Source organism: Notamacropus eugenii, chromosome 2, assembly GCF_028372415.1.
Source record: "Notamacropus eugenii isolate mMacEug1 chromosome 2, mMacEug1.pri_v2, whole genome shotgun sequence".
Taxonomy (NCBI): domain Eukaryota; kingdom Metazoa; phylum Chordata; class Mammalia; order Diprotodontia; family Macropodidae; genus Notamacropus; species Notamacropus eugenii.
Genome location: NC_092873.1, coordinates 507,507,446 through 507,527,870, shown reverse-complemented (window position 1 = coordinate 507,527,870; position 20,425 = coordinate 507,507,446). Strand labels below are relative to the sequence as shown.

The 20,425-nt window shown below is 47.5% G+C and overlaps 1 long non-coding RNA gene across 2 annotated transcripts; it reads left to right on the top strand.

Annotated features, from left to right (window-relative positions):
- The first annotated feature begins 727 nt into the window (after positions 1-727).
- LOC140530083 (uncharacterized) lies at positions 728-20,143 on the top strand. Of its 2 annotated transcripts, XR_011975789.1 has the most exons (5): positions 728-994; positions 16,591-16,672; positions 18,658-18,800; positions 19,272-19,422; positions 19,805-20,143. It is a non-coding gene; the product is annotated as an uncharacterized lncRNA (long non-coding RNA). The 2 variants fall into 2 exon arrangements; XR_011975790.1 differs by lacking the exon at positions 16,591-16,672 and having other exon boundaries at positions 731-994.
- The last annotated feature ends 282 nt before the right edge of the window (positions 20,144-20,425 follow it).

Here is a 20,425-nt window from a genome sequence, read left to right as displayed (position 1 = left end):
GAAGGATAGATGAAGCCCGATCCCTATTAAAGTATTTCTTTCCCAGCCCCAGATATAACAGGCAGAGGAAGAGGCAGGAGCCCTCATCTTCTCCCTACCCTGGGAGAGACTGGAGCTGTCCAGTCATAACCTTGGTCTCTGCAGCTCAGGACTCCCTGGACAGAAGGCAACTGAATTTGTCTTTAGAAGGAAGGGAAATCCTGTACTAAGCATTCACCTCCATCCAGCACCCTTAGAGTAGCATTTGTTTGAGTTTTCTGCACCCACTAGTGCAAGCTGTTTCTCATTGGACTCCCCTCCAGGGGCAGGGGAGGGGAGAGAACCTTGTAAGAGAGTCATAGATTTGGAGCTGACAAATCTATCTAGGTCATCCCTTTAATTTAAAGGGAGAAAAGGAATCTGAGCCTTGTAGGGTTTGAGTGACTAGCCCAAGGTTACATAGGTGAGCAAAATTCAAAATATTCTAACTTCAGATCCAGTACCTTCTTCTATGGTTTCCCACTGCCTTTCCAGAGACTTATAGGATTTACAGCAGATCTTGTTTTTCCTTCCAAGTCTGGGTAGTCCCATATTGGAGAACCCTAGAATTCCAGGATCTGGTGCCCTCAGAGCTGGAGGGGGTCTCAGAAGGTAATTGGGCCTATGGGGGTGGAGAATACCTTCCCTAGCATGCCCAAGGGAATAGTCAGCCAGCTTCTGGTTGTTACTATGGAGTTGTAGAATGTTTACCACTGATCGCTTGGCAACTTCCTCAGTCTCCGACCTCTCACCTCCTAGATCTGCCCTATGTGACCAAGCAGAGGAAGCCTTCTATGTCAGGATCAGGAGGGGGCGCCATCCAGGTGTCTGGTACAACCTGTGACAAGACAGGGAAACATGAAGATGGCAAGTTCAAGGGAGAACAAGTAGAACAAGTTCCATGATCATAGGGGAGGAATGTGTCTGGGGCCAGGCTTGGAAGGGCATGGAATGACAAAAGCATGGCATTATAGAGGTAAGAGGGGACCATAGGAAGTTCTTAAGAACAGGGTGATAGGTTCAGACCAGAGACAGCTAGTTGGTGCAATGGATAATGTTGGATTTGGAATTATGAAGCCCTGTGCTGGAGGCTAGCCTCAGACAGTTACTTAGCTGTGTGACTGCATAAGTAGCTGCACTTCTCTGAAACTTGGTTTCCCCATCTGGAAAATGGGGATAATAGTGCCTCCCTCCCAGGACTGCTGTGAGGGTGAAATGAGATCTTTGTAAGACTTTGCAAACCTCCAAGTGACATTGTAAGCATCCTTCCTCCTGCTGTCAACTCCCAGAAACTCCATATTGAAGAGCGGCCCAAGGGGTCAGACTTCTCTCCTCCTTTGTCCATGTGGACTACACCACCCAGCAGACAGTGCGCACCCTTTTATGTGTGTATGTAAGATCCCTGAGGGCAGGGGCTGAGTCTTTCTTTTTACTCATATTTGAATTCCCGGGTTTAGCACAGAGAAGCAAACTTCACTAGACCTCGATCCCTGGCCCTACCTACAGGCAGCCCCCAGGCTGAAGGGCAGACCATACTGACTGGGTTGTGATTTATTTAGGCTGAGTTAAAAGCCAAACATCCAAGGCAGCTGCCAGAGTTTCCCAGCTTTGGGTGGAATTGTCTGAGAAGTCCCTCACTGACCTCATTCATCATCTCCTAATTGTTCCTCCCCACCCCAACTCCTGGAAGCCTTGAAGGCCCATTCAAACAAAACGGAACAACCCAAGTCAGGGAAAGTGAGCCCTCAGAGAAATTGCAAACAGCGCACAGGGAAAGTGTTTTCTGTCTTTTTATCCCTACATACCGTCATGTTTTCCTTTCCCTATCTCGGTCACTACTCTGTTTCATTTTGCCTGTGTCTCCCCGCCCATCTGTCTATCTCTGCTTTCCTAGGCACAAGTCTGAGAAGCGATGCTGGTACTCCCTAGCTATCTTTCTCTCCCTGACTTTATCATTCTTTCTCTCTGTCTTCCTCTCTCTTGCGGTCTTCTATCTCTCTGAATCTGTACATCCCCAGCTGGGCCCTGAGCATTTCCCAGGGACTTTGGAAGGCAGCTTTATCATGAGGTTTGCAGGGAGTCTGAAGCTCCTCTCTGCTTTTGGCTTTTATGGGGAAACATAACCTGACCCAGGGGCCTGAACCAGGTATAAAAGTGTTTCCCCCAAATTCCCACCCCAAGCTTTTGACTTTCTCTCTAGCCTTTGTCTAGTCTAGTCTGCCCTTCAGCCCACTTTTGACCCTAGTCTTTTTAATGTCTCGCCTTACCTCCTCTGCCCTTCATCCCTGTGACCTCCCTTCCCACCCCTTCAGCTCTCTGGTCTCTGTCCTAAGCCCTCCTATCCTCATAAATCCACCCTCCCAACCTCACTGCTCTCCACCCAGCCTCACTCATAACAATTTCATTAGCCCCTTTCCAGCATCCCATATAGGAGTCAAGTCAGGGTCAAGCCCTACCTGGAGAAAAGCTGGGGTGGACACAGGGCAAACCTGTAGACAGAATCACATGCTTCTGCCTCTATGAGCCCCTGCTGGGCCCAGCCATGGCTTCTTCAATCTCACAGTGTCTTCTGGTTTCCACTCACTGAAACAAGTATGATACTGGGTAGCCAAAGAGGCTTGGTGGGTGAGGCAGAGGGTCTAGGGACTTGGACCCCATTCCTGAAAAATACCAACAAGGCAGGCTCCTTCCTACCCATCCCTTAATCAGAATACTTCCATTTCTGGCTATAGCCCTTCTCTGGCTCCTTGAGCCTACCAGACTGACAACTCATTAACTGTACTAATAGGAAAGTCTATCGAGAAACTCAGGGCACTTCTCAGTCACCAATAACATTCAAGCATTGTCCCAGGTTGACCTTCTGGAGAGCATGTCCTCCCTGTCTAACTAGGGCCTGGAGGCAGGGAAGGGAGGGAAGGGGACAGGAGGAACAAAATATTGGAGGAGGATTTAGGGGGTAAAGACACTTGGAGAGCTATCTCCTTAGACGCTCTTCACAAGCCTGCCTGGTCAGCAGTTGGACCTGGGGAACCAAGGAACATGGGAGTCCAGGAAGTCTGTAGGGTCTTGCTCCTGGGTATCTGCTGCCAGTTCTGGCTGGGCCTGGACAGTTCCCCAGCCATTAGAGACAGGCATCCAGGGCCTGATGGATCAGGGGCCGCAGGGTCAGGGCTCCAGCAGTCTCTTTTGCTAAAGACTCATTGACCCCTGACCCAAGCCTGCCTGGACTTGCAGGCAGCTCCATCATGCTATTCTGGGGACTGAGACTGCCTGCTATCGATTTCCCTCTCTGGAGCCTGGAGGCTGGGGGCTGGGGGCTGGGGGCTGGGGGCTGGGAGGAGGCAGGCTCAGAGAGCCAGGCTGCCAGTCCAGCTAATAAAAGACTGCTAAGGAGTTCCCACTGCAGCCCCAGGAGGGGACATACACACATTCTCTCTCTCTCTCTCTCTCTCTCTCTCTCTCTCTCTCTCTCTCTCTCTCTCTCTCTCTCTCTCTCTCTCTCTCTCTCTGTCTCTCTCTCTCTCTCTCTCTCTCACCCTCATGCACACACACTCACACTGATATATCTACAATCACACAAATACAGCCGATACCCTAGCCCCAAACCACAGGCCCTTTCATACATAGAGAAGGATAGGGAGGGCCACTCTTTCTCCCTATTTTCTGTATAGTCCCTTTGCTCACTGAATCTTTCTCCCTACTCCCAGTCCAAGGCATGGGTTGGATATTCAGGGCTAGCCCCATAGTTAGGACCCAGAGATGTCCCTGATAACAAACAATATAAAGACCCATTTTCCTGCTGGCTATGAGAATATTCACTGCTCAGGACCACAGAGCCATAAGGAGCCCTCTATACCCTCATTCCCAGTTTCCCAAGCCCTTCAGCTCTCTCTCTACCCATCCCCATGGCCTGAAAACACCTGGATCTTCTACTGAGCCTCTTGTCTCTTGCCTATGTGGTCACTGCTAGAGTTTTGGGGAGGCTGGATGAAGGGAACTGTTCTTGTCCTTTCCTTGGCCCAGCCCCACAAGAGAGACCATGGATGAAGTCTTACCCACCCCACAGAAGCTCCAGTAATAGGTCCTGGATCTAGTTCCTATAGTGCCAAGAGGGGCTTCTCTTTGAGGGCAGATGGGAATGGACTCCTTTTGTAGCCAACCTGTCTCTAGGAGGTAGGTCCCAAGTTCCTCCTCCAGGTTTGTATATATAAACAAGCCTGTATGATCTAAACTCCAGCATGCCTAAACCTGGAAGGTCCTACCAGACCTAGTATCAAGGCTGGATCCCACCAGGATTGCAGAGATACTGGAGGAGTCTGGGATTTTACCAATGAGCAGATACCAATTAAGTGACTGGAAGTGACCTGTCAGGGAGTGAAGAGGAAGGAATCTGCTGGGTTGGTCTTTTTTAGAGGAGGGGAGTCTGTGCCCCTAGATCCTAGAACCCTGGCATTGTTCCTTGACCAGTGTTTTGCTGTTCTCTGTTGGTGGAAGCAAACCTTAATTCTGCAAATATTTGTGAAGGTACAAAAAACCTTCAGCCTAGAAAAGGCTCAAGCAATCAACTTAGACCAACCCTCTCCTATGTGTCATTTCCAGGTATATGTGTGTGTGTGTGTATGTGTGTGAGAGAGAGAGAAAGACAGACAGACAGACAGACCAACAGATAGAGGCAGAGGCAAACACACAAAGACGGAAAGGGAGAGAGGAGAGAAAGAGACAGTGACAAAGAGAGACAGAGGCAGAGAGAGAATTTTAGGCATCAGCTTGTGGAAGTGGCAAGAGCTGTTAGACTGGGATCAGGTGAGCTGATCTTAAAGTCCTGCTTAGGTTCTTTACTCATTTCCAGACTTTGGGGCAAGTGGAGCCACATCAATCCACAAGCATTTATTTAGCACCTACTGTGTGCCAGGCACAAAATATCCTGAGTGATGGGGATCCAGACACAAAAATGAAAATAGGCCCTGTCTGTGAGGGGCTTACATGCTGTTCTTTCTGGGGAGCTGCCTCAGTTTCCCCATCTGTAAAATGAGGACATTGAATGCCATGATCTCTCAGCTGCCCTTCCTGTCTCTGATGGTCTGTGAATAAATAAATGTGCTTGTGCCTTTACCACTCTCCTCTCCCTGGGTATGAACCTCTGACACTTTTAGGAGAAAAGAGAAATTCAGTACCAAGTTTTCCTGAGCTTTGCTTCCACATCTGTAGAAGTTCTGAGGAAAGGCGGGTGGTGTCTCTGGCCAACCAGGACCTGAGCCCAAGCTGGGCCCAGCTGGGCAAGGTAGAGACACTGGCTGGTCTAACAGGGAGCATTCCCCGCCTCGCCCCTCTCTCTTACTGTCCCCCCTTCCCTCCTTTCCTCTTTCCCTTCCCTTCTAGGCTGGCTGATTTGCATAATCGCTTTAGGATTCTCCCAGTCTCGGGGCCGATTCTCTCCCTGTCACTTAGGGAAGCCTAAGCCTGATTTTCTCCCCCTAATCCCTCCGATTGCTCCGCACCCACAGCCCGAAGGCGCTAAGCAGATTGTCTCCTTCATAATTGATTGACTCTATTTGCCAGATTGGGACTTCAAAGCGCTGGGCTGGGCTGGGGGCCGGGGTCTGGGCCCTGCCACTGAGGGAGAAAGAGAGAGCAGAAAGAGGAAAGTTGGCCAGCTTTCAGGGTCTGCTGGAATGGGGCTTAGTGGTAACAGGTTTTCCCAAAGCCCAGGGCCCCACAGAGAATCTCTGAGCTGGCCGGGGTGGTGTGGGCTGCCCACAGACTGGCTGGCTCACAGGCCCAGACTCCTGCAGCTGCCAGGGATGGGCGCCATACTCCAGCCACAATTCAGTTCAATAAACATTGATCAGATTCCTACTATGTGCAAAGCCCCTCACCAAGCCTTCAGAATATGGAAAATAAAATCTCCTGTCTCCAGAGAGGCAGCATGGTATAGGGGAAGACCGACAATTTGAAATCAAAGGCCTTGTGTTTGAATCCTGACTGATACTTAGAGCATCAACTTTGAGACCTTGAGCTAGTCCCTTATCTTCTCTGGTTCTCACTTCAAGGAAGCTCTTAACTGTTAAATGCCATAGATTTCTATGACTTCTCATGCTCCTTGACCTCTCTGTAGCTGCTGACAATGTCAACCACTTTCTCCTGTCTTAGGTTCTTTCTGGGTTCTATTCTGCCTCTCGACACCTTTTCAGCCCCTTTGCTGGATCATCCTCCATCTCCCAACCATTAAGCCTGGTGGGGAGGGATGTGTACATCTCCTTCCTGGGCTCCTTTCTCTTTATTCACTCTTTTTCACTAATGTCACCTGCTTTCCTGAGTTCAGTTATCATGCCTTTGCTTGACTCCTCAGTCTAGATAATCATTCTAAATCTCTCTCCTGAATTCCAGCTGAATACTTCTACCTGGATGTCCTATAGACAACTCAAACTCAAAACTTAGCCTTGTCTTTGTCTTAGCCTTAGTCGTTGTCTTTCCCCACCTCTTCCTAACTTTCCAGTTGCTATTGAGAATATTCCTATCCTCCAGCCCACCCAGGCTCACTCCTTAGGCTCACATTACTCTCCCACCTCCTCCTCATGGTCAATATGGTCAGGTGCTGTCATACTCACCTTTGCAACATTTCTCTTATATCCATTCCCTTCTCTCCTTTGACCCTGCTACTACCCTGGGGCAGACTGTCATCACTTCTCATCTGGACTGTTGCAATATCTTCCTGAGTTACGTCCCTAACTCCAGTCTTTCCTCACTCTGGTCTGTCTTCCACTCATCTGTAAAACTGATCTTTCTAAAGTACAGATCAAAAAATGCCATTCCCCCTCCCCCAACTCAATAAACTCCAGGGATTCCCTATTACTTTCAGGATTAAATATGAAATTATCTGTTTAGCTGTTAAAGTCCTTAATAATTAGTCACTTTTTACCTTTTCAGTCTTTTTGCACTTTACTTGCCCTCCCCTGACAGGTATTCTTCAATCCAATCACATTGTCCCCCAAGCCGGAAATTCCCTCCCTTCTTGTTTCTACTTCCTGGATTCCCTGGCTAAAGTCCCACCTTCTTCAGAAAGCTTTTCCTGGCCCCCCTGAATGCTAGGGCCTTTCTCTGAGATGATCTGCAACTCATCCGGCATGTGTCATGTGTATGCAGTCATTGGTAGGTTGTCTTCCTCATTAGACTGTGAGTTCCCTGAGAACAGGAACTGGTTCTGTCTTTTTGCGTATCCCCAGCATTTGGCACAGTGCCTAACACATTCGTAGGTGCTTAATACTTGTGGATATGACTTGAATATTTCTAAATTAGAATTCCTTACTATCCCCCCCCCCACCTTAATCCCATACCTCTTCCAAATTTCCCCACTTCTGTCAAGGCCATCATCATCCTTCCAGATATCTGGGTTCTGAACCTCAAAGTTGTCCCATATTCCTCCCTCTCCCTCATCCCCTCATTGCACCAGGAACCAAATGTTATTGTTTCTTCTTCCAAAATTGTAGATTCCTCCTTCTGTCTAGTCACAGTCACTCCACTCCCACCCTCTTTAAACCCTAACCATCTGGCAATAGTTTCTGAATTGGTCTCCTTTCCTCCAGCCTCTCCCCTCTTCAATTCCCCCTCCCCCAACAACCAAATTGACATTGATCTATGTGCCTGGATGGTGGGTCTGACCATGTAACTCCCCTGTTCAAAAAGCTTTGAAGTCTGACTTCTCCTATGAAATGCAAGTCCCCTCCCAATTCCAAGACATTCACATTTGGACTCCATCCTACCTTTCTAGACCATTTTCACCCAACTCCTCTCAGAACATTATTTTCTAGCCAACCTGCACCACTAATGATTCCCCAAACTTTGTATTTCATCTCCCGTCACTCTGCTTTTGCACAAGCTATCCACTGCCCCATCCACTTGCCTTCTCTCTGCCTAATGGAATTCCTCCAAGCTCAGCTCCTCCTGGGACCACCTCCTCCAGGAAGCCCATCCTGATCCCTATACTTCCAATTGTCAGAGGGCCCTCTATCCTGAAATAACTCTGTATTCACTTCTTTGTGAACCAGCTGTGCCCTCCTCTAACCCTGCACCCCCATCCCCAGTAGAACATAAGTTCCTTGAGGGCAGATAATGGTTCACCTGTGTCTTTGCATTCTCAGTGCCAGGAGTCTCGTAGGTAAAAGCTCTTTTGTGTTACAAGACTGAAGGGGATCTGGTGAAGGGATGGCCAATCTCGGTCAATACCCCTGTTGGGGACTCAGGTAGGGGCAGGCACTTGGGGTGACAGAGGCTTCCTTCCTCGGTCAGACAGAATTCCTATTGATCAGGAACCTGGTGTAGGACGTGCTCGATGTCTTGTTTCTGACCCACATGGAGTGACCTTGCGCCCTGGACCAGAGCCAAGTCTGCACACTCCCAACTCCCCTATCAGCCTGAGCCTGAGCTGGTCCCTGGAAACCCCGCCCAGCTAGGGATTCCCGGGAAACGCGTAATTAATTCCTGATTACCCTCAGACGCCATTAACCGCGCGGGCTCCCCCCGCCGCTGCCTCCGCTGTAATTACTCTCCTGCGGGGAGAGAGATGAGCCTGCCCGCCTCCTGGTTTGCCTGTGGAGCCGGAGAATCCCCGGAGTATCCCCATCCCGACTTGGCCTCCTTTTCCCTCCAGCTCAACCTGGCCTCAAGGTCTGGGGAGCTCTTCTGGGACGGGGGCAGAGGGTTGGCTCTCGGGCAGCCAACTTAGGTGCTATCCGGTCTCGGTAGAGGCTGACTGGGAGTCTGGGAAACTGGGGATGATAGGGTCTCCGTCATTATGTGGTTCAAGCTCTGGATCTTAGCGGGACCCAGAGAGAACTAGGGACTTGGCCAGGGTGACTCAGCTGAAGGTTTATGAGATACTCCCAAATTAGGGCTATTTCCACTACCCTAAATCTCATCTCACCAGCACAGAATCCAAAACCCTCTTTGACCTGGCTTTGGCATGCACTCAGAGAAACAGATCCACAGATATGGAGTGAGGAGACAGAGACAAGGACTGAAAGGCAGAGATAAAGAGTGAGAGAGACAGAGATAAAAAGAGAAACAGCTGAGCCAGTCAGAAACCATTGGAGATACTGAGACACACACGGAATGGAGAGTGGCTGTCCTGTAGGACTTGCTTGGATGAGAGGAGGCTGGGGTCTGACTGGGACTGGGATGGGGGATGGCACCTGGGCTAGACCACCCAAGAGGCTAGGACAGAACCTGGAGAAAGTCCAGGCTAGACTGGGGTGAGAAGAGTACCCCCCACTTCCTAAAGAATTATTTCTTAATTAATCATTAATTATTATAATCAATTAATCAACCAACACTTAGCACCACTGACTATGTGCCAGGCACCGTTCGTCCTCTGGCAGTACAATTATGGGATAGTTCCTGCTTTCAAAGAAATAAACTGCGGAGTTTTCTCTTTTTCTAAGTAGTAAATAGAAGAGTAGGCATATAGTAAGCAGTGTTATATACAATGAGTGTTTCTTAAATGAATTGAAATTGCACGTGTAAATAACATTTTAGATTGGTCTTCTGACCTTTTTTTTCTTTTGGTCTTCTGACTTCTAATCAAGAACATATTCCTCTACAACTTGGGGGCTCTCCTCTCTTCACCCTTCCCTTTTGGTTGGTACAGCTGAACAGAAATGCTTCCTAGAAGTGACCATCCAAACTTCTCCTTGAAACCATTATTCTCTGGGGAAGTCCATTCCATAACAAATGTATGTGGTCATCAAACCTAAATTTTATCCTCTTTGCAACCACTACCCATGGCTCCTCATTTTGCCCCCTGGGGCCAAGAAGAATAAATCTAATCCCTTCCTTTATGCTAGCCCTTCAAATGCTTGTAGAGAGCTTTCATGCCCTCTCCTCCTCAGGCCTTCCATTCTTCAGGAGAAATATCCCTAGTTCCTTCAACTGATCCCAAGATTGTGTCTTGGGACCTTTTATCTTCTCTCTCTACCCTCTCACTTATTGACTCCATCAATTCCTATTGGTTAAATTATCATTTATATACAGATATATCCAGTCCTAGCCTCTTTCCTGACCTCCAGTTTTGATTCCCCAACTGCCTATTGCCTATCTCCAGCTGGATGTCCCACTGGCACCTGAAACTCAGACATTTCCAGAATAAAACTCATTATTTTCTGCCCAAACCCATCCCTCTTCCAAACCTCCTTATTTCTGTAGAGGTCACCATTATTTTTCCAGTCATCCTCAGGAGTCATCCTCAACTCTTTACTCTTCCTCAGTCTCATATCCAATGAGCTGCTGTATCTTGTCATTTTTACATCCACAGTGACTTCCATATCCCGCCTCCCACTTCTATCCACCCACAGCACCAGCAGCATCCAGTCCATGCCCTCATCATCTCTCATCAGGATATTGAAGCAGCTGCCATAGCCTAACTGATCTCCCTGCTTTAAGACTCTCATCACTCCATTCTGCCCTGCACATAGCTGCTAAAGCAATTTTCCCCAAAGTGCCAATCTGTCAGTTCCCCACTCAAAAAAATAAATAAAAACCAAAAGCTCCAGTCCCTCTCAAATGCCTCCAGAATCACCTATACAGCCTTTGCTTGGGTTTTTAAAATCCTTCACAACCTACCTGAGGCAGCTAGATGGCACCAGAAAGCACAGAGCGCTGGACCTGGAGTCAGGAAGATCTGAGTTCAGATTTGCCCTTGAACAAATATATGAACCTACACAAATCACTTGAGCATTTAATAAATGCTTGTCTTCTTCCAACTCTATTAAACTCACCCTGCCGGGTCCAGCCAAGCTGACCTTCTTGTCTTTTTTTGTCATTTCATCATCTTTTGTCATCTCCCATCTCTGTCCCTTTGCAATGGTTCCCCCCTCCCCCCAAGGCATTTATTTTCTCCTTGAGTCATTAATATATTCCATAACTCAATTCAAGTATCATATGGCACCTTTTGTTATCCATGCCCACCCACCTGCTAGTACTCTCTTCCCCAAATTATATCATGGTTTTGCACATATATTGTTGTCCCCCCCCCCCCAGTGGAATATAAACTACTAGAGAATAGGAACTATTTGATCTTTGTCTTCGTATGTGCCCAGTGCCCAGCATGGTACCTGGCATGTAATGAGTCTTTAATGAATGCTTAGGGTGGCTAGTTAGTGAAGTGGACAGAACACAGGGCCTGGAGTCAGGAAGACTCCTCCCTGGGTAAGACATTTAACCTTGTCTGCCTCTGTTTCCTCATCTGTAAAATGAGCTGGAAAAGAAAATGGCAAATCACTCTAGTATCTTTGCCAAGAAAACCCCAAGTGGGGTCACAAAGACTTGGACATGACTGAACCACAACGATTAATGTTTGTCAATTGATTTATGGATGGACTGACTAAGGGCAGAGGGCAGCACTGGACTCTTTTCCTTTGTGGAGCCTAGAATTTCTCCCACCCACTCCATCCCTTCCCTTCACAGTCACACTGATATCTCAGAACAAGCTTGGGTACTTCCAGTAGGTGGGGAGTGTGGCAGGATGAATCTCCTTGGAGTGATGGGGCTGAGTGGGGAGGGCTCCATAACCCTCTTTGCTCCCCCTCTCCACATATCTCCTGGGCAGCTTTAGCTGACAGCTCCCCCAGCACTGCCAAATCCCCCTCCCTCCCCCACCCCCAAAAAAGGCTCCTTGTCATTTCCGTAGATCAGAAGTAAGACTTGGTGATTAGAGCCTGGGAGATGAGGCTTAGTGGCTGCAGCTTAGGGAGGTGTTAGGAGGAGGCAGCAGGAGAGAGCATTAAGGGGGAGGAAATCAATGGCTTCCCTAGATGGGCTGGGAGGGTGTGGGGAGCTCCCCCAGTTTCTCTCCCCTCCCCCTATCTATTAGGAGGGGGAGGAAGAGAAGAAGAAACTCACAGAATCACAATCCTAGGCAATAGAAAGGACTAGGGGGACGAACCACAATCAACTCCTTCGTTTGACGGTGGAAGCTGAGGCCAGAGACATGAAGGAGATTTCCAAGTCTTGAAGTAAATCTAAGGGCAGAGTCAGGGCCTTTCTTCAGAGGGGGAGATAGTGGAGGAGGAAAGAAACAGCAGGGACCTGAGGAACTGGGAGCACAGAGCTAGTGGAAGAGAATTTAGGCCTAATGGGGCATCTTAGGGACCCACCCTCGCCCCCCCCCCCCCACAATGCTAGGAAGCATAGCCAATGCCTTTCTCCAACATGTATGCATTTACAAATTCCCCTCTTCTCTCTCTTCCTCTCAAAAAGTGGAGATGAGGGAGGAAGGGGTCAGAATAATTACAACATTATTAAGCGTTAGGTGTTCAAATGTTAAGGCAGTGAGGGCACACAGAGTCCTAGATGTAGGGTCAGGAAGACCTGAGTTCAAATCCTTGCTAGTTAGTCAATCCTGAACAAGCCACCAAACCTCTCTTGGCCTCCATTTCCTCATCTGTAAAATGGGATAATGATAGTATCTACCTCACAGGGTTGTTGGGAGGACCCAAGCACTCTATAAATGCTAGTTGTTCTTGTGGTCATGAAAGTATTAAGATAGGGCAGTAGACCAGGCAATAAGTGCCTGGATAAGAGATCTTCTGGCAGGTGGGACATGACATCAGTTATAGAATGAAAGTCTATCTGGGACCCTGAGTGATGATGGAGAATGTGGAGCGGAAATGGGATCCAGAGGTAAACAGAGAATCGTTTGAATGTATCAAAAGAAGGAATCCCCTCTCTGACTTTTGATGGGCGATGGGGGTGGGGGGAAGGGTGCTGCAGAAAAGGGAGTTCTAGCTCCTGAATGTTCTTCATGGGAGTTGTCGGCTTTGGGGTAGGGGTAGAGGTGACCTGTAACCAAGGAGTGACCCTGTGGCTCAGACAGAAAGGCTTTGGGGTTCTTGTGACCCTCAGTCAGAATTCCACCGAGGCTAGGGATGGATGGAAGAACTTAAACCAAGGTTAAGGATATGATAAGATCAGAGAGGAGCCGCTGAATGGGACTGATCTGGTTCCCCATGGCTTCACACCCTAGCCAGGTGGCCATGCTCTAATTGGGAGATGATCTTGACCTAGGCCTTCCCATTCCTTCTGTCTCCACCCTCTACTCTCCCAGGACTCAGTCTTGCCCTAAACCACAATCCCGAATCTGCCTATTTGGTCCCCTTCTCCTGACACTGCTCCCTGGGAGCCATTGAATTCAAAAAGAATGGAAAGAACACTCAGTTTGGAGTCGGAGTTCTGGGTTTGAATTCTTTCTCTGTTCCCACCAGAGTTACCTTGGACAAATAAGTCCATGCCCTTCTTTGGGCCTCAGTCTTCTGTTCTGTAAAATGGTGAGGCCCTGGACTAGATGAGCCCCAAAGTCCTGTTTTAGCTCCAAATCCTACGACTCAGACATCTGCTTGCTCCAGGATATTCCTTCCTTTAGATAAACTGGATGATGAGGTGTGCAGAATAGAAACCCATCCATCCATCCATTAATGAGGATTTATTAAATGTCTGTTGTGTGTTCCAGGCATCACGTGAGACTCTGGGAATTCAAAGACAAAATCAAAGCAGTCTCTGTCCTCAGGGAGCTCATGTTCTCCCCAGGACAATACATCCTGTTCATAGATAAGTACCTTTCAAAAAATATCAAAAATAAAAACTCAGTGATTCAGCAGAGGGGGGAGGGAGAACAGATTGAGATGGGAGGTGGTATTAACAACTGGAAGAATCAGGAAAGCCCTCCTGTAGGGGGTAACCCTCGAGCTGAGCCTTGAAGGGCAAACCCAGGAGAGAAGGAGGAGTATTCCAGGCTGAGTCTATGGCTTGTCTGAAGGTTTGAAAAGAGGAATGTAGCATATGGATGAACAGACAAGCAAGAGCGCGTGAAAGGAAATAGTGTATAATCAGCCTGGAAAGGTAGGTGGGACCCACATTAGGAAGGGCTCTAAAGTTCGGACTGAAGAATTTGTATTTTGTCCCACAGGCGCTATGGTGGAGGGATTAAGGGGGGACAGGAACTGGACACAGGGAGACCATGGTGTTGGAAGGCTTTGGTAACCATTGACATAAGAAGGAATGAGAATGAGGCCGAGATTGGCTGTGTATTAGTGAAGGGAACAGGTGGAGGAGATAATTAGGCACTGAGGATGAGGACTGGCAGTCCTGCCCCGGCTGCTTCCTGCGCCAACTACCAGGACCTTCCTGGGTCAACTGTCTCATCATATCTGATCTCAAGATCCTGGCTATCTTGATGCTCACACTTCCATGCCCATTTATGACAGAAAGGCTCCCAAACCAGTTGGCATCATGTGACTGGACCCCAGGAGACGTGGTGGAAAGGATGTGGGCAGGGGTCTTTGAAGGAGAAACCATGAACTGGCTGCAAACAACTGCGTGACCTTGGAACCCTCACTTTGGGGACTGCCCCAGCTTAGTTCCTCCCTCTCTCCTTCCATATGGAGGGAGACATTCAACATTTTATTACCAGCACATGTAAAGGTAGGGATGTGGGTCAGAGATTTGGAAATTAATGTTCTTGCTTTCTTCACATGACATGTTCTGGCCCCAGCTTCATCTGTGTACCTGTCAATTGTAACTCACATTCTAGAACTTTTTAAGGTACTTTAAGGTACAGAGTACTTTTCAAATACATTGTTTGACCCTCACAACAACCCTGTGAAATAGAGACTCTCATTATCCCCATTTTACAGATGAGAAAAATAAGGTTGGAAGAGGTTAAGGGGCTTGGTCACATGGTTAGTGTCAGGAGTAAGGGTTCAAAATCAGATCTTCCTGATTCTCAAAAAGGATTTTGGAAACAAAGATCACTTTGGTGCCCCAGCCTCTTCACAGTTCCTGTGGGGAATATCTTCCCCAATAGGTGCTACCTTCTCAAAGGTGTTGTATGTGCCCCGTGCGAGATGGCTGGATACATTTTTCCACTTTATTTGTCATGTTGATTGATTAAATGAGGATTAGCAGGATTTAGAGTCAGAGAAAGCAGAGAGGATATAGTTTAGGGCTCAGTCTATGATCCAAATTAGGGTCAATCTGTGAAGAGCCTCTCCCTTGACCTACTGTGATAGCCTCCTAAATGTTGTCTCTGCTTCCAATCATTTTCCTCTTCAATGGGCCCTCCATTGCACTGCCATAATCATTTTCCTAAGATGTGGGAAAATTGGAATACTAATGCATTGTTGGTAGAGTTGTAAACTGATGCAACCATTCCAGAGAGCAATTTGGAACAATACCCAAAGGGCAATCCAACTGTGCATACCCCTTGAACCAGCAATAGCACTACTATGTCTGTATCTCATTGAGATTATAAAAAAGGGAAAAGGCCCCACATGTACAAAAATATTTATAGCAGCTCTTCACGTGGTGGCAAAGAGTTGGAAACTGAGGGGATGCCCATCAATTGGGGAATGGCTGAACAAGTTGTGGTATATGAATGTAATGGAATACTATTGTGCTATGAGAAGTGATGAACAAGATGCTTTCAGAAAAACCTGGAAAGATTTACATGAACTGATGCTGAGTGAAGTGAGCAGAACCAGAAGAATATTAAACACAGCTGCAGAAACATTGTGTGCTGATCAACTGTGATAGACTTAACTCTTCTTAGCAATGCAATGATCCAAGACGATTACAAAAGACTCATGATGGAAAATGTTATCCCCATCCAGAGAAAGAACTATGGAGTCTGAATGAAGACTGAAGAATGCTATTTTCACTTTCGTGTTTCTTTTTCATAGTTTTTCCCTTTTGTTCTGTTTCTTCTTTCATAACATCACTAATGTGGAAATATGTTTCTGTGGTTGCACACATATAACCTATACCAGATTGCTTGTCATCTTGGGGAGAAGAGGATGAGAAAGAGAAAAAAATTGGAACTCAAAATTTTATAAAAAATGAATGTTGAAAACTATATTTACATGTAACTGGAAAAAATAAAATACTTTTTAAAAATCATAATCATCTTTCCAAATCAAGGATTTGGTGGTATCACTGACCTGCTCAAAACCTTCACATTGCCCATTGGATAAACCACAACAACATCCTGGTTTCTTTCTTTCTTCCTTTCTTTCTTTCTTTCTTTCTTTCTTTCTTTCTTTCTTTCTTTCTTTCTTTCTTTCTTTCTTTCTTTTTTTTTGGTTAAAGCCTGGGTGTCCCTATTTCATCCAGACTAGAAGTGCAGGGGTCATTCTCAGACCTGCTCCCATTACAGATTGGCACAGGAGTTTGGACCTGCTTTATTGCAGACATGGGCCAATTTGCCCCTGCTGGTAGCCCCTGCTCAACAAGGCTCTCCATATTGGTGCCAGACTTAGTGAGGACACCAGACTGGCATGACCCAGTGAAGCTCAGAACCCCTGAGCTTAAGAGATCTACCAGTTGCAACCATCCCCAGTCTCTGGGATTATAGGCATGCACCTCCACACCCGGCTGAAATTCTGTCACTTAGGACACTTCCAAATTTGGACCCAACCTGCTTTTCAAAGCTTCCTTTGCATTATTCATGTTTATGAACAATATATTCCTATCGAACTACCTACCAATTGTTTCCTGAACCTAATCTTCCTTCTCTCTATGTATTCATAGAAGCTGTCCCCATGCCTGACATGACCTTCATCCTCATCAAGGCCTCTAAATTAGGGCCACTTACCACAGCAACTGGAACCAGGTGACTCTGGGGCTGAGGAATTTTGAAAGGAGGAGAAGACTTGCTTGGTTTCTGCTACTTGTTTCAATCCCTTTGTTTGGTGGCAAATGACTTTCCAAATGAGTGATGATGGAATAATACTATATCCCCATTCAGGAGGGGAAAAGGAAACCCATGCTTAGGACTTGTGTATTTGAATGAATGATTAAAGGATATTCTTTCAAGAAACTGAGGATGGAAGTGGGACACTCCCCACCTCCAAATCAGAGTTCGGATTGGGGAGATGGTGGGTAAGCTCCTGAGATGCCTTCTCAGCTTTCCTATTTTGTCTAGGAAAATGACCTTGGAGCTCTTCTTGGGAAATGGAAGATGCTCTACTGGTGCTCATGGTTTGGGGTTGTTTTTTCCTCCTTGAAGTTCTACATGGGCAATGCTATATCAGCGTTCACAGAGTAGGGGGAATGGCTTTCCTTTGCACACATACCCTAACAAGTGGATTGCGAATTATTAATAGAACTGAATGTAAATGTATGTATATATTCTAGAGCAAACAATATTGACCTGTTTCCTTCCTCAAAGGGAGAAAATATAACACATATAGCTCCCAAATTCTAAAAAGTGAAACTATAGACCTACAGACAGACAGAAAGCTTTGCAGTAGTGAACGTTGTTGGATTCTCCAATCTCTTAGAAGCCCCATCTTCCTTCAGAGATCAGGTCTGGGGCCATCTTTCTTCCTCATTGAAACCTTGCCTGTTCTCCCTCTCCCTATCAAACCCAAGTTAATGTTCTGATCCTCTCAAATTACCTTGTGTTCAATTATTTGTATACATACAGTATTCTTCCAGTAGAATATAAGCTCTTTTTAGAGCAGACCTTCTATCATTTTTGTCTCTGTGTCCCCAGAGCTTAGCACAGTCTGGCATGGGATGGTAGTAGGTCTATTAAATGAATGTTGAATGTTCTGTGGTCAGGTCTGAGGCCAAAGCCAGGGGCTAGACGAGGGAATTTCACAGAGTCATGGAGAGACAAGAAGGCAACAATTTCCTGGGAAGAAAGAGAAGTCCCCCAGATGGAGAGAAGAAAGGTTTGCCAGGGTGGGCAAGGCCTTCCCCCACTTCCCCAAACGCAGGCAAAGTAGAGCATCTAGCTACTTTCCTACAGTTTTCCCTGGCCTGGTCTACAGCTGGGATTCCTAGGCTTCCAGGCTCTGTTTCTAGAGTCATTCTGGGTTCCCAAGCTGTCAGAAGAAGACAGGTTGAAAAAAAAAAAAGAAGACGGGCTGGTCCTAAGGGACCTGTAGGGGAGGGGAGTTGATGGGACCTGTCTGTTAAGGCATCTGCTCTCACCCAGCATTCAGTAAATATTTGTTTAATGGATGGATGGATGGATGGATGAAGGAATGAAAGAAAGAATGTAGGAGGGAGAGTGCTTCTGTTGGCCCCTTGGCACCATCTGCAAGGCATAGAAGAGGTAGGACAAAGTGCTGATTTTAAAGGGAGAGAAGCTCAGCTCAAATCCAAGCCCTGGTGAAAGTGACCTGAATGCATCACTTGACTGAGAAGAAAATGTCTTGTAATCCTTCAGGGATGTGAGAATTGTTCTGATGTTATGTCATGAAGAGCCAGAGGTCCAACTCCTACCTCTCCTGAGAGCAGCTTCAAGGGTCTCAGCAGGGTGGAGAGATGAACTAGGGGAGACCCCCCCATTGGAATGTTCCCTTTGGAGGACATTAGGAGAGGTCTGAGAAGACTTGAAAAAAGACCGATAATTCCTAAACATTGGCTAATCAGGAACTCTTGGGTACATGCTATATAGGGGATACATGGATATAACAAATCATGTGATCCCTCTTGGCCTCAGTTTTTTCATCTGTGAAACAAGCAGATTGGATTCCATGACCCTAAGTTCTCTCCCTCCTCAGCCATTCTCTAGTCTATGCTCTTAGTGTTCTCCCAGACCTGACATTCCCTGTTCTAAGCTCCCTCTCAACTCTGACATTCTAGGTTCCATGTTCTCAGGTCCTTTCACACTCTGACCTTCAGGCCCTAAGCGTTTCCTTGCATCAGTGTTCAAAATTGTTGGCCGTGGGCTTTGGAAGGGAGACCACAGTCTCTCCTGAGTGGGACTAGACATCTCCAGGATTCAGGTAAAGTTGGATCAAGCTGTGGATGGAAAGAAAGTGCTTTAGTCTGTGAGTCCAACTCTGTGGTTCCAGAAAATCTCACCTCCTACATCTAATAACTGTGTGACCTTGGGCAAGTCTCTTTCTTTTTCCTCTGCCAAAGGGAGATTAAAAACCCTGTCCTCCTTCCCAGAGATATTGGGAGGAAGGCGCTTAGCAAACCCTTCAGGTCCTATGGAAAAGGGCGGTGTTATTATATCTCAAAAGAGCTGAGCAGCCGAATTTTTGAGCCTCTGCATAATGTTGAGCCCCTGACTTTGCCCCACTGTCTAATCCACCGCAGCAAATAATCCAATGCCCACTCTTCCTGCAAAAGGGGAGCTCCTTTTGGCAGCTCCCCAGACCCAGCCCCCCTCAATTCTCTCCTTCCTTCTGCCTGGACGTCAATGTGACAAAATGAAGTCAAACAGTTAATGAGTATGCTTTCCCTTGGAGGCCTGTGACTGACAGCACCCCAGGCCTCTATCCGTCCACCTGGAGGATGGAGGATATGTGACCGAGAGTGAGTGTGCACCAGTGTGTCTGCCTGATGAAGAGGAGCAGCTGGGACTCTCCCCCTCCTTCATGAGCAGAGAGAGGGCCTAGGGTTTGTGTCTGAGTATTCACCCCAAAGGAAGGCTGGGGAGGGACTAGGCCCCCTGGGGAGAATCTGGGTGATAACCTACGAAGTGCTTGGGGGAGAGCCTTGGGGAGAAGACCTGAGAAGAAAGCCAGAAAGAATCTGGGGAGAGTTGGGAGGGAACCCAGTAGTCTAACTCATGGATGACCGGAACCCCCACCATAACCTATATCCAAGTGATCACCCAGATTCTGCTCAAGGCCTCCCTAGCAGAGCTCACTGCCTTAGAAGGCAGCCTGATCCACTTTGGGACAGCTCTCTGTGTCAGGAAGCACTTTCTGACAGCTAGCCTCAGTCTTCTTTGTAGTTTCCCCCCAGTGTGTCTGTTCAGTGCTTTTTTTCTTTCCAGGGCACTTTCCGTTGTCTAAGGGAGCCCATCCTCATCACACTGCCTCACCAGCCCCTGCAGAGGAGACCAAGTTACTGAAAAGCAGAGATCAGTGAACCGGGAGAGGGGCTGAGGACAGGTGGGGCAGTGGGCAGAGCTGACCTCTGCAGGCATGTGCTTCCTGCCCTGACATCTCCCCACTGTGTGACTGTAAGCAGATCCTTTGGCCTCTGACTCCCAGTTTTCCCCTCAGTAGAACATGCATCACTGACCCTGCATGCACACACTCACTCCCTCCCAGAGACACATGGAGGAAAGTGATTTCTTCACATTAAAGTCCTCGAGAAGGGGGATCAGTGAGCATGATTAGAGTGATTATCTCACCGGGCCTGGAGAGAGAAGAGGGCGGGGGGGGGGGGGGGGGGGGGGGGAGGCAGTGAGGAGAGGGAAGCTGCTGCAGATCCTGGGAAGGGGGGAGTCTCTGGACTGCACACAGGAAATCACAAACTCAGAGATGGTCAGAGCAGAATTAGAGACCACTTTGTCCAATTGCTTCATTTTACCAATGGAGAAACTGAGACATAGAGAGGGGAACCCACAATCCCAAGGTCACACACATGCTGAGGCAGTAGCAGACCTGAG